This window comes from Ambystoma mexicanum, chromosome 2q (genome assembly GCF_040938575.1).
Source record: "Ambystoma mexicanum isolate Mex_15411 chromosome 2q, UKY_AmexF1_1, whole genome shotgun sequence".
Classification (NCBI taxonomy): domain Eukaryota; kingdom Metazoa; phylum Chordata; class Amphibia; order Caudata; family Ambystomatidae; genus Ambystoma; species Ambystoma mexicanum.
The window spans coordinates 1,454,828,165-1,454,840,900 of record NC_090924.1 but is presented as its reverse complement, the minus strand read 5'-3'; positions in this window follow the sequence as shown (position 1 = coordinate 1,454,840,900).

The following is a 12,736-nucleotide window of genomic DNA, read 5'->3' as shown; positions in this document are numbered from 1 at the left end:
TACAGAATGCAACCCCTGTTCTGTGGCATTAGCAAGCTGCAGGAGCACTCCTGTCGTACAGAATGGAACCCCTGTTCTGTTGCATTAGCAAGCTGCAGGAGCGCTCCTGTCGTATCGAATGTAACCCCTGTTCTGTTGCATTAGCAAGCTGCAGGAGCGCTCCTGTCGTATAGAATGTAACCCCTGTTCTGTTGCATTAGCACGCTTCAGGAGCGCTCCTGTCGTATAGAATGTAATCACTGTTCTGTTACATTAGCAAGCTTCAGGAGCACTCCTGTCGTATAGAATGTAACCCATGTTCTGTTGCATTAGCAAGGAGCAGGAGAGCTACTGTCGTATAAAATGTAATCACTGTTCTGTTACATTAGCAAGCTTCAGGAGCGCTCCTGTCGTATAGAATGTAACCCCTGTTCTGTTGCATTAGCAAGCTGCAGGGGCGCTCCAGTCGTATACAATGTAATCACTGTTCTGTTGCATTAGCAAGCTTCAGGAGTGCTCCTGTCGTATAGAATGTAATCACTGTTCTCTTACATTAGCAAGCTTCAGCAGCTCTCCTTTCGTATAGAATGTAACCCTTGTTTTGTTGCATTAGCAAGCTGCAGGAGCGCTCCTGTTGTATCGAATGTAACCCCTGTAGGAGCACTCCTGTCATATAGAATGTAACCCCTGTTCTGTGGCATTAGCAAGCTGCAGGAGCGCTCCTGTCGTATAGAATAGAACCCCTGTTCTGTGGCATTAGCCAGCTGCAGGAGCGATCCAGTTGTATAGAATGTAACCCCTGCAGGAGCACTCCTGTCATATAGAATGTAACCCCTTTTCTGTGGCATTAGCAAGCTGCAGGAGCTCTTCTGTCGTATAGAATGTAATCACTGTTCTGTTGCATTAGCAAGCTGCAGGAGCACTTCTGTCATATAGAATGTAACCCTTGTTCTGTGGCATTAGCAAGCTGCAGGAGCGCTCCTGTCGTTTAGAATGGAACCCCTGTTCTGTTGCATTAGCAAGCTTCAGGAGTGCTCCTGTCGTATAGAATGCAACCCCTGTTCTGTTGTATTAGCAAGTTGCAGGTCTGCTCCTGTTGTATAGAATGCAACCCCTTTTCTGTGGCATTAGCCAGCTGCAGGAGCACTCCTGTCGTTTAGAATGTAACCCCTGTTCTGTGGCAATAGCAAGCTTCAGGAGCGCACCTGTCGTATAGAATGTAACCCATGTTCTGTGGCATTAGCAAGCTTCAGGAGCGCTCCTGTCGTATAGAATGTAACCCCTGTTCTGTGGCATTAGCAAGCTTCAGGAGCGCTCCTGTCGTATAGAATGTAACCCCTGCAGGAGCACTCCTGTCATATAGAATGAAACCCCTGTTCTGTTGCATTAGCAAGCTTCAGGAGCGCTCCTGTCGTATAGAATGGAAACCCTGTTCTGTTGCATTAGTAAGCTTCAGGAGCGCTCCTGTCGTATAGAATGTAATCACTGCTCTGTTGCATTAGCAAGCAGCACGAGCGCTCCTGTCGTATAGAATGCAACCACTGTTCTGTTGCATTAGCAAGCTGCAGGAGCGCTCCTGTCGTATAGAATGCAACCCCTGTTCTGTGGCATTAGCCAGCTGCAGGAGCACTCCTGTCGTATAGAATGGAACCCCTGTTCTGTTGCATTAGCAAGCTTCAGGAGCGCTCCTGTCGTATAGAATGGAACCCCTGTTCTGTGGCATTAGCAAGCTGCAGGAGCCCTCCTGTCGTATAGAATGGAACCCCTGTTCTATTGCATTAGTAAGCTTCAGGAGCGCTCCTGTCGTATACAATGTAATCACTGTTCTGTTGCATTAGCAAGCTTCAGGAGTGCTCCTGTCGTATAGAATGTAATCACTGTTCTCTTACATTAGCAAGCTTCAGCAGCTCTCCTTTCGTATAGAATGTAACCCTTGTTTTGTTGCATTAGCAAGCTGCAGGAGCGCTCCTGTTGTATAGAATGTAACCCCTGTAGGAGCACTCCTGTCATATAGAATGTAACCCCTGTTCTGTGGCATTAGCAAGCTGCAGGAGCGCTCCTGTCGTATAGAATAGAACCCCTGTTCTGTGGCATTAGCCAGCTGCAGGAGCGATCCAGTTGTATGGAATGTAACCCCTGCAGGAGCACTCCTGTCATATAGAATGTAACCCCTTTTCTGTGGCATTAGCAAGCTGCAGGAGCTCTTCTGTCGTATAGAATGTAATCACTGTTCTGTTGCATTAGCAAGCTGCAGGAGCACTTCTGTCGTATAGAATGTAACCCGTGTTCTGTGGCATTAGCAAGCTGCAGGAGCGCTCCTGTCGTTTAGAATGGAACCCCTGTTCTGTTGCATTAGCAAGCTTCAGGAGTGCTCCTATCGTATAGAATGCAACCCCTTTTCTGTGGCATTAGCCAGCTGCAGGAGCACTCCTGTCGTTTAGAATGTAACCCCTGTTCTGTGGCAATAGCAAGCTTCAGGAGCGCACCTGTCGTATAGAATGTAACCCCTGTTCTGTGGCATTAGCAAGCTTCAGGAGCGCTCCTGTCGTATAGAATGTAACCCCTGTTCTGTGGCATTAGCAAGCTTCAGGAGCGCTCCTGTCGTACAGAATGTAACCCCTGCAGGAGCACTCCTGTCATATAGAATGGAACCCCTGTTCTGTTGCATTAGCAAGCTTCAGGAGCGCTCCTGTCGTATAGAATGGAAACCCTGTTCTGTTGCATTAGTAAGCTTCAGGAGCGCTCCTGTCGTATAGAATGTAATCACTGTTCTGTTGCATTAGCAAGCAGCAGGAGCGCTCCTGTCGTATAGAATGCAACCTCTGTTCTGTTGCATTAGCAAGCTGCAGGAGCGATCCAGTTGTATAGAATGTAACCCCTGCAGGAGCACTCCTGTCATATAGAATGTAACCCCTTTTCTGTGGCATTAGCAAGCTTCAGGAGCGCTCCTGTCGTATAGAATGGAACCCCTGTTCTGTGGCATTAGCAAGCTGCAGGAGCCCTCCTGTCGTATAGAATGGAACCCCTGTTCTGTTGCATTAGTAAGCTTCAGGAGCGCTCCTGTCGTATAGAATGTAATCACTGTTCTGTTGCATTAGCAAGCAGCAGGAGCGCTCCTGTCGTATAGAATGCAACACTGTTCTGTTGCATTAGCAAGCTGCGGGAGCGCTCCTGTTGTATAGAATGCAACCCCTGTTCTGTGGCATTAGCCAGCTGCAGGAGCACTCCTGTCGTATAGAATGGAATTCCTGTTCTGTTGCATTAGCAAGCTTCAGGAGCGCTCCTGTCGTATAGAATGTAACCCCTGTTCTGTGGCATTAGCAAGCTGCAGGGGCGCTTCTGTCGTATAGAATGTAATCACTGTTCTGTTGCATTAGCAAGCTTCAGGAGCGCTCCTGTCGTATAGAATGTAACCCCTGTTCTGTGGCATTAGCAAGCTGTAGGAGCGCTCCTGTCGTATAGAATGTAATCAGTGTTCTGTTGCATTAGCAAGCTGCAGGGCCGCTCCTGTTGTATAGAATGCAACCCCTTTTCTGTGGCATTAGCCAGCTGCAGGAGCACTCCTGTCGTATAGAATGTAACCCCTGTTCTGTGGCAATAGCAAGCTTCAGGAGCGCACCTGTCGTATAGAATGTAACCCCTGTTCTGTGGCATTAGCAAGCATCAGGAGTGCTCCTGTCGTATAGAATGTAACCCCTGCAGGAGCACTCCTGTCATATAGAATGTAACCCCTTTTCTGTGGCATTAGCAAGCTGCAGGAGCTCTTCTGTCGTATAGAATGTAATCACTGTTCTGTTGCATTAGCAAGCTGCAGGAGCACTTCTGTCGTATAGAATGTAACCCTTGTTCTGTGGCATTAGCAAGCTGCAGGAGCGCTCCTGTCGTTTAGAATGGAACCCCTGTTCTGTTGCATTAGCAAGCTTCAGGAGTGCTCCTGTCGTATAGAATGCAACCCCTGTTCTGTTGCATTAGCAAGTTGCAGGTCCGCTCCTGTTGTATAGAATGCAACCCCTTTTCTGTGGCATTAGCCAGCTGCAGGAGCACTCCTGTCGTTTAGAATGTAACCCCTGTTCTGTGGCAATAGCAAGCTTCAGGAGCGCACCTGTCGTATAGAATGTAACCCCTGTTCTGTGGCATTAGCAAGCTTCAGGAGCGCTCCTGTCGTATAGAATGTAACCCCTGTTCTGTGGCATTAGCAAGCTTCAGGAGTGCTCCTGTCGTATAGAATGTAACCCCTGCAGGAGCACTCCTGTCATATAGAATGGAACCCCTGTTCTGTTGCATTAGCAAGCTTCAGGAGCGCTCCTGTCGTATAGAATGGAAACCCTGTTCTGTTGCATTAGCAAGCTTCAGGAGCGCTCCTGTCATATAGAATGTAATCACTGTTCTGTTGCATTAGCAAGCAGCAGGAGCGCTCCTGTCGTATAGAATTCAACCCCTGTTCTGTTGCATTAGCAAGCTGCAAGAGCGCTCCTGTCGTATAGAATGCAACCCCTGTTCTGTGGCATTATCCAGCTGCAGGAGCACTCCTGTCGTATAGAATGGAACCCCTGTTCTGTTGCATTAGCAAGCTTCAGGAGCGCTCCTGTCGTATAGAATGGAACCCCTGTTCTGTGGCATTAGCAAGCTGCAGGAGCCCTCCTGTCGTATAGAATGGAACCCCTGTTCTGTTGCATTAGTAAGCTTCAGGAGCGCTCCTGTCGTATAGAATGTAACCCCTGTTCTGTGGCATTAGCAAGCTGCAGGAGCGCTTCTGTCGTATAGAATGTAATCACTGTTCTGTTGCATTAGCAAGCTTCAGGAGCGCTCCTGTCGTATAGAATGTAACCCCTGTTCTGTGGCATTAGCAAGCTGCAGGAGTGCTCCTGTCGTATAGAATGTAATCACTGTTCTCTTACATTAGCAAGCTTCAGCAGCTCTCCTTTCGTATAGAATGTAACCCTTGTTTTGTTGCATTAGCAAGCTGCAGGAGCGCTCCTGTTGTATAGAATGTAACCCCTGTAGGAGCACTCCTGTCATATAGAATGTAACCCCTGTTCTGTGGCATTAGCAAGCTGCAGGAGCGCTCCTGTCGTATAGAATAGAACCCCTGTTCTGTGGCATTAGCCAGCTGCAGGAGCGATCCAGTTTTATGGAATGTAACCCCTGCAGGAGCACTCCTGTCATATAGAATGTAACCCCTTTTCTGTGGCATTAGCAAGCTGCAGGAGCTCTTCTGTCGTATAGAATGTAATCACTGTTCTGTTGCATTAGCAAGCTGCAGGAGCACTTCTGTCGTATAGAATGTAACCCGTGTTCTGTGGCATTAGCAAGCTGCAGGAGCGCTCCTGTCGTTTAGAATGGAACCCCTGTTCTGTTGCATTAGCAAGCTTCAGGAGTGCTCCTATCGTATAGAATGCAACCCCTTTTCTGTGGCATTAGCCAGCTGCAGGAGCACTCCTGTCGTTTAGAATGTAACCCCTGTTCTGTGGCAATAGCAAGCTTCAGGAGCGCACCTGTCGTATAGAATGTAACCCCTGTTCTGTGGCATTAGCAAGCTTCAGGAGCGCTCCTGTCGTATAGAATGTAACCCCTGTTCTGTGGCATTAGCAAGCTTCAGGAGCGCTCCTGTCGTACACAATGTAACCCCTGCAGGAGCACTCCTGTCATATAGAATGGAACCCCTGTTCTGTTGCATTAGCAAGCTTCAGGAGCGCTCCTGTCGTATAGAATGGAAACCCTGTTCTGTTGCATTAGTAAGCTTCAGGAGCGCTCCTGTCGTATAGAATGTAATCACTGTTCTGTTGCATTAGCAAGCAGCAGGAGCGCTCCTGTCGTATAGAATGCAACCTCTGTTCTGTTGCATTAGCAAGCTGCAGGAGCGATCCAGTTGTATAGAATGTAACCCCTGCAGGAGCACTCCTGTCATATAGAATGTAACCCCTTTTCTGTGGCATTAGCAAGCTTCAGGAGCGCTCCTGTCGTATAGAATGGAACCCCTGTTCTGTGGCATTAGCAAGCTGCAGGAGCCCTCCTGTCGTATAGAATGGAACCCCTGTTCTGTTGCATTAGTAAGCTTCAGGAGCGCTCCTGTCGTATAGAATGTAATCACTGTTCTGTTGCATTAGCAAGCAGCAGGAGCGCTCCTGTCGTATAGAATGCAACACTGTTCTGTTGCATTAGCAAGCTGCGGGAGCGCTCCTGTTGTATAGAATGCAACCCCTGTTCTGTGGCATTAGCCAGCTGCAGGAGCACTCCTGTCGTATAGAATGGAATTCCTGTTCTGTTGCATTAGCAAGCTTCAGGAGCGCTCCTGTCGTATAGAATGTAACCCCTGTTCTGTGGCATTAGCAAGCTGCAGGGGCGCTTCTGTCGTATAGAATGTAATCACTGTTCTGTTGCATTAGCAAGCTTCAGGAGCGCTCCTGTCGTATAGAATGTAACCCCTGTTCTGTGGCATTAGCAAGCTGTAGGAGCGCTCCTGTCGTATAGAATGTAATCAGTGTTCTGTTGCATTAGCAAGCTGCAGGGCCGCTCCTGTTGTATAGAATGCAACCCCTTTTCTGTGGCATTAGCCAGCTGCAGGAGCACTCCTGTCGTATAGAATGTAACCCCTGTTCTGTGGCAATAGCAAGCTTCAGGAGCGCACCTGTCGTATAGAATGTAACCCCTGTTCTGTGGCATTAGCAAGCATCAGGAGTGCTCCTGTCGTATAGAATGTAACCCCTGCAGGAGCACTCCTGTCATATAGAATGTAACCCCTTTTCTGTGGCATTAGCAAGCTGCAGGAGCTCTTCTGTCGTATAGAATGTAATCACTGTTCTGTTGCATTAGCAAGCTGCAGGAGCACTTCTGTCGTATAGAATGTAACCCTTGTTCTGTGGCATTAGCAAGCTGCAGGAGCGCTCCTGTCGTTTAGAATGGAACCCCTGTTCTGTTGCATTAGCAAGCTTCAGGAGTGCTCCTGTCGTATAGAATGCAACCCCTGTTCTGTTGCATTAGCAAGTTGCAGGTCCGCTCCTGTTGTATAGAATGCAACCCCTTTTCTGTGGCATTAGCCAGCTGCAGGAGCACTCCTGTCGTTTAGAATGTAACCCCTGTTCTGTGGCAATAGCAAGCTTCAGGAGCGCACCTGTCGTATAGAATGTAACCCCTGTTCTGTGGCATTAGCAAGCTTCAGGAGCGCTCCTGTCGTATAGAATGTAACCCCTGTTCTGTGGCATTAGCAAGCTTCAGGAGCGCTCCTGTCGTATAGAATGTAACCCCTGCAGGAGCACTCCTGTCATATAGAATGGAACCCCTGTTCTGTTGCATTAGCAAGCTTAAGGAGCGCTCCTGTCGTATAGAATGGAAACCCTGTTCTGTTGCATTAGCAAGCTTCAGGAGCGCTCCTGTCATATAGAATGTAATCACTGTTCTGTTGCATTAGCAAGCAGCAGGAGCGCTCCTGTCGTATAGAATTCAACCCCTGTTCTGTTGCATTAGCAAGCTGCAAGAGCGCTCCTGTCGTATAGAATGCAACCCCTGTTCTGTGGCATTATCCAGCTGCAGGAGCACTCCTGTCGTATAGAATGGAACCCCTGTTCTGTTGCATTAGCAAGCTTCAGGAGCGCTCCTGTCGTATAGAATGGAACCCCTGTTCTGTGGCATTAGCAAGCTGCAGGAGCCCTCCTGTCGTATAGAATGGAACCCCTGTTCTGTTGCATTAGTAAGCTTCAGGAGCGCTCCTGTCGTATAGAATGTAACCCCTGTTCTGTGGCATTAGCAAGCTGCAGGAGCGCTTCTGTCGTATAGAATGTAATCACTGTTCTGTTGCATTAGCAAGCTTCAGGAGCGCTCCTGTCGTATAGAATGTAACCCCTGTTCTGTGGCATTAGCAAGCTGCAGGAGCGCTCCTGTCGTATAGAATGTAATCAGTGTTCTGTTGCATTAGCAAGCTGCAGGACCGCTCCTGTTGTATAGAATGCAACCCCTTTTCTGTGGCATTAGCCAGCTGCAGGAGCACTCCTGTCGTATAGAATGTAACCCCTGTTCTGTGGGAATAGCAAGCTTCAGGAGCGCACCTGTCGTATAGAATGCAACCCCTGTTCTGTGGCATTAGCAAGCTTCAGGAGTGCTCCTGTCGTATAGAATGTAACCCCTGCAGGAGCACTCCTGTCGGTCGTATAGAATGGAACCCCTGTTCTGTTGCATTAGCAAGCTTCAGGAGCGCTCCTGTCGTATAGAATGTAACCCCGGTTCTGTGGCATTAGCAAGCTGCAGGAGCGCTCCTGTCGTATAGAATGGAACCCCTGTTCTGTGGCATTAGCAAGCTGCAGGAGCCCTCCTGTCGTATAGAATGGAACCCCTGTTCTGTTGCATTAGTAAGCTTCAGGAGCGCTCCTGTCGTATAGAATGTAATCACTGTTCTGTTGCATTAGCAAGCTGCAGGAGCGCTCCTGTCGTATAGAATGCAACCCCTGTTCTGTTGCATTAGCAAGCTGCAGGAGCACTCCTGTTGTATAAAATGCAACCCCTGTTCTGTGCCATTAGCCAGCTGCAGGAGCACTCCTGTCGTATAGAATGGAACCCCTGTTCTGTTGCATTGGCAAGCTTCAGGAGCGCTCCTGTCGTATAGAATGTAACCCCTGTTCTGTGGCATTAGCAAGCTGCAGGAGTGGTTCTGTCGTATAGAATGTAATCACTGTTCTGTTGCATTAGCAAGCTTCAGGAGCGCTCCTGTCATATAGAATGTAACCCCTGTTCTGTGGCATTAGCAAGCTGCAGGAGCGCTCCTGTCATATAGAATGTAATCAGTGTTCTGTTGCATTAGCAAGCTGCAGGAGGGCTCCCGTCGTATAGAATGTAACCCCTGTTCTGTGGCATTAGCAAGCTGCAGGAGTGCTTCTGTCGTATAGAATGTAATCACTGTTCTGTTGCATTAGCAAGCTTCAGGAGCGCTCCTGTCATATAGAATGTAAGCCCTGTTCTGTTGCATTAGCAAGCTGCAGGAGCGCTCCTGTCATATAGAATGTAATCACTGTTCTGTTGCATTAGCAAGCTGCAAGAGGGCTCCTATCGTATAGAATGGAACCCTTGTTCTGTTGCATTAGCAAGCTTCAGGAGTGCTCCTGTCGTATAGAATGTAATCACTGTTCTATTGCATTAGCAAGCTGCAGGAGGGCTCCTATCATATAGAATGTAATCACTGTTCTGTGGCATTAGCAAGCTGCAGGAGCGCTCCTGTCGTATAGAATGTAACACCTGTTCTGTGGCATTAGCCAGCTGCAGGAGAGTTACTGTCTTATAGAATGCAACCCCTGTTCTGTGGCATTAGCCAGCTGCAGGAGCACTCCTGTCGTATAGAATGGAACCCCTGTTCTGTGGCATTAGCAAGCTTCAGGAGTGCTCCTGTCGTATAGAATGTAACCCCTGCAGGAGCACTCCTGTCATATAGAATGTAACCCCTTTTCTGTGGCATTAGCAAGCTTCAGGAGCGCTCCTGTCGTATAGAATGTAACCCCTGCAGGAGCACTCCTGTCATATAGAATGGAACCCTGTTCTGTTGCATTAGCAAGCTTCAGGAGCGCTCCTGTCGTATAGAATGGAAACCCTGTTCTGTTGCATTAGCAAGCTTCAGGAGCGCTCCTGTCGTATAGAATGTAATCACTGTTCTGTTGCATTAGCAAGCAGCAGGAGCGCTCCTGTCGTATAGAATTCAACCCCTGTTCTGTTGCATTAGCAAGCTGCAGGAGCGCTCCTGTCGTATAGAATGCAACCCCTGTTCTGTGGCATTAGCCAGCTGCAGGAGCACTCCTGTCGTATAGAATGGAACCCTGTTCTGTGGCATTAGCCAGCTGCAGGAGAGTTACTGTCTTATAGAATGCAACCCCTGTTCTGTGGCATTAGCCAGCTGCAGGAGCACTCCTGTCGTATAGAATGGAACCCCTGTTCTGTGGCATTAGCAAGCTTCAGGAGTGCTCCTGTCGTATAGAATGTAACCCCTGCAGGAGCACTCCTGTCATATAGAATGTAACCCCTTTTCTGTGGCATTAGCAAGCTGCAGGAGCTCTTCTGTCGTATAGAATGTAATCACTGTTCTGTTGCATTAGCAAGCTGCAGGAGCACTTCTGTCGTATAGAATGTAACCCTTGTTCTGTGGCATTAGCAAGCTGCAGGAGCGCTCCTGTCGTTTAGAATGGAACCCCTGTTCTGTTGCATTAGCAAGCTTCAGGAGTGCTCCTGTCGTATAGAATTCAACCCCTGTTCTGTTGCATTAGCAAGTTGCAGGTCCGCTCCTGTTGTATAGAATGCAACCCCTTTTCTGTGGCATTAGCCAGCTGCAGGAGAACTCCTGTCGTTTAGAATGTAACCCCTGTTCTGTGGCAATAGCAAGCTTCAGGAGCGCACCTGTCGTATAGAATGTAACCCCTGTTCTGTGGCATTAGCAAGCTTCAGGAGCGCTCCTGTCGTATAGAATGTAACCCCTGTTCTGTGGCATTAGCAAGCTTCAGGAGCGCTCCTGTCGTATAGAATGTAACCCCTGCAGGAGCACTCCTGTCATATAGAATGGAACCCTGTTCTGTTGCATTAGCAAGCTTCAGGAGCGCTCCTGTCGTATAGAATGGAAACCCTGTTCTGTTGCATTAGCAAGCTTCAGGAGCGCTCCTGTCGTATAGAATGTAATCACTGTTCTGTTGCATTAGCAAGCAGCAGGAGCGCTCCTGTCGTATAGAATTCAACCCCTGTTCTGTTGCATTAGCAAGCTGCAGGAGCGCTCCTGTCGTATAGAATGCAACCCCTGTTCTGTGGCATTAGCCAGCTGCAGGAGCACTCCTGTCGTATAGAATGGAACCCCTGTTCTGTTGCATTAGCAAGCTTCAGGAGCGCTCCTGTCGTATAGAATGGAACCCCTGTTCTGTGGCATTAGCAAGCTGCAGGAGCCCTCCTGTCGTATAGAATGGAACCCCTGTTCTGTTGCATTAGTAAGCTTCAGGAGCGCTCCTGTCGTATAGAATGTAACCCCTGTTCTGTGGCATTAGCAAGCTGCAGGAGCGCTTCTGTCGTATAGAATGTAATCACTGTTCTGTTGCATTAGCAAGCTTCAGGAGCGCTCCTGTCGTATAGAATGTAACCCCTGTTCTGTGGCATTAGCAAGCTGCAGGAGCGCTCCTGTCGCATAGAATGTAATCTGTGTTCTGTTGCATTAGCAAGCTGCAGGACCGCTCCTGTTGTATAGAATGAAACGCCTTTTCTGTGGCATTAGCCAGCTGCAGGAGCACTCCTGTCGTATAGAATGTAACCCCTGTTCTGTGGCAATAGCAAGCTTCAGGAGCGCACCTGTCGTATAGAATGCAACCCCTGTTGTGTGGCATTAGCAAGCTTCAGGAGTGCTTCTGTCGTATAGAATGTAACCCCTGCAGGAGCACTCCTGTCGGTCGTATAGAATGGAACCCCTGTTCTGTTGCATTAGCAAGCTTCAGGAGCGCTCCTGTCGTATAGAATGTAACCCCGGTTCTGTGGCATTAGCAAGCTGCAGGAGCGCTCCTGTCGTATAGAATGGAACCCCTGTTCTGTGGCATTAGCAAGCTGCAGGAGCCCTCCTGTCGTATAGAATGGAACCCCTGTTCTGTTGCATTAGTAAGCTTCAGGAGCGCTCCTGTCGTATAGAATGTAATCACTGTTCTGTTGCATTAGCAAGCTGCAGGAGCGCTCCTGTCGTATAGAATGCAACCCCTGTTCTGTTGCATTAGCAAGCTGCAGGAGCGCTCCTGTTGTATAGAATGCAACCCCTGTTCTGTGCCATTAGCCAGCTGCAGGAGCACTCCTGTCGTATAGAATGGAACCCCTGTTCTGTTGCATTGGCAAGCTTCAGGAGCGCTCCTGTCGTATAGAATGTAACCCCTGTTCTGTGGCATTAGCAAGCTGCAGGAGTGGTTCTGTCGTATAGAATGTAATCACTGTTCTGTTGCATTAGCAAGCTTCAGGAGCGCTCCTGTCATATAGAATGTAACCCCTGTTCTGTGGCATTAGCAAGCTGCAGGAGCGCTCCTGTCATATAGAATGTAATCAGTGTTCTGTTGCATTAGCAAGCTGCAGGAGGGCTCCCGTCGTATAGAATGTAACCCCTGTTCTGTGGCATTAGCAAGCTGCAGGAGTGCTTCTGTCGTATAGAATGTAATCACTGTTCTGTTGCATTAGCAAGCTTCAGGAGCGCTCCTGTCATATAGAATGTAACCCCAGTTCTGTTGCATTAGCAAGCTGCAGGAGCGTTCCTGTCATATAGAATGTAATCACTGTTCTGTTGCATTAGCAAGCTGCAAGAGGGCTCCTATCGTATAGAATGGAACCCTTGTTCTGTTGCATTAGCAAGCTTCAGGAGTGCTCCTGTCGTATAGAATGTAATCACTGTTCTATTGCATTAGCAAGCTGCAGGAGGGCTCCTATCATATAGAATGTAATCACTGTTCTATGGCATTAGCAAGCTGCAGGAGCGCTCCTGTCGTATAGAATGTAACACCTGTTCTGTGGCATTAGCCAGCTGCAGGAGAGTTACTGTCTTATAGAATGCAACCCCTGTTCTGTGGCATTAGCCAGCTGCAGGAGCACTCCTGTCGTATAGAATGGAACCCCTGTTCTGTTGCATTAGCAAGCTTCAGGAGCGCTCCTGTCGTATAGAATGGAACCCCTGTTCTGTGGCATTAGCAAGCTGCAGGAGCCCTCCTGTCGTATAGAATGGAACCCCTGTTCTGTTGCATTAGTAAGCTTCAGGAGCGCTCCTGTCGTATACAATGTAATC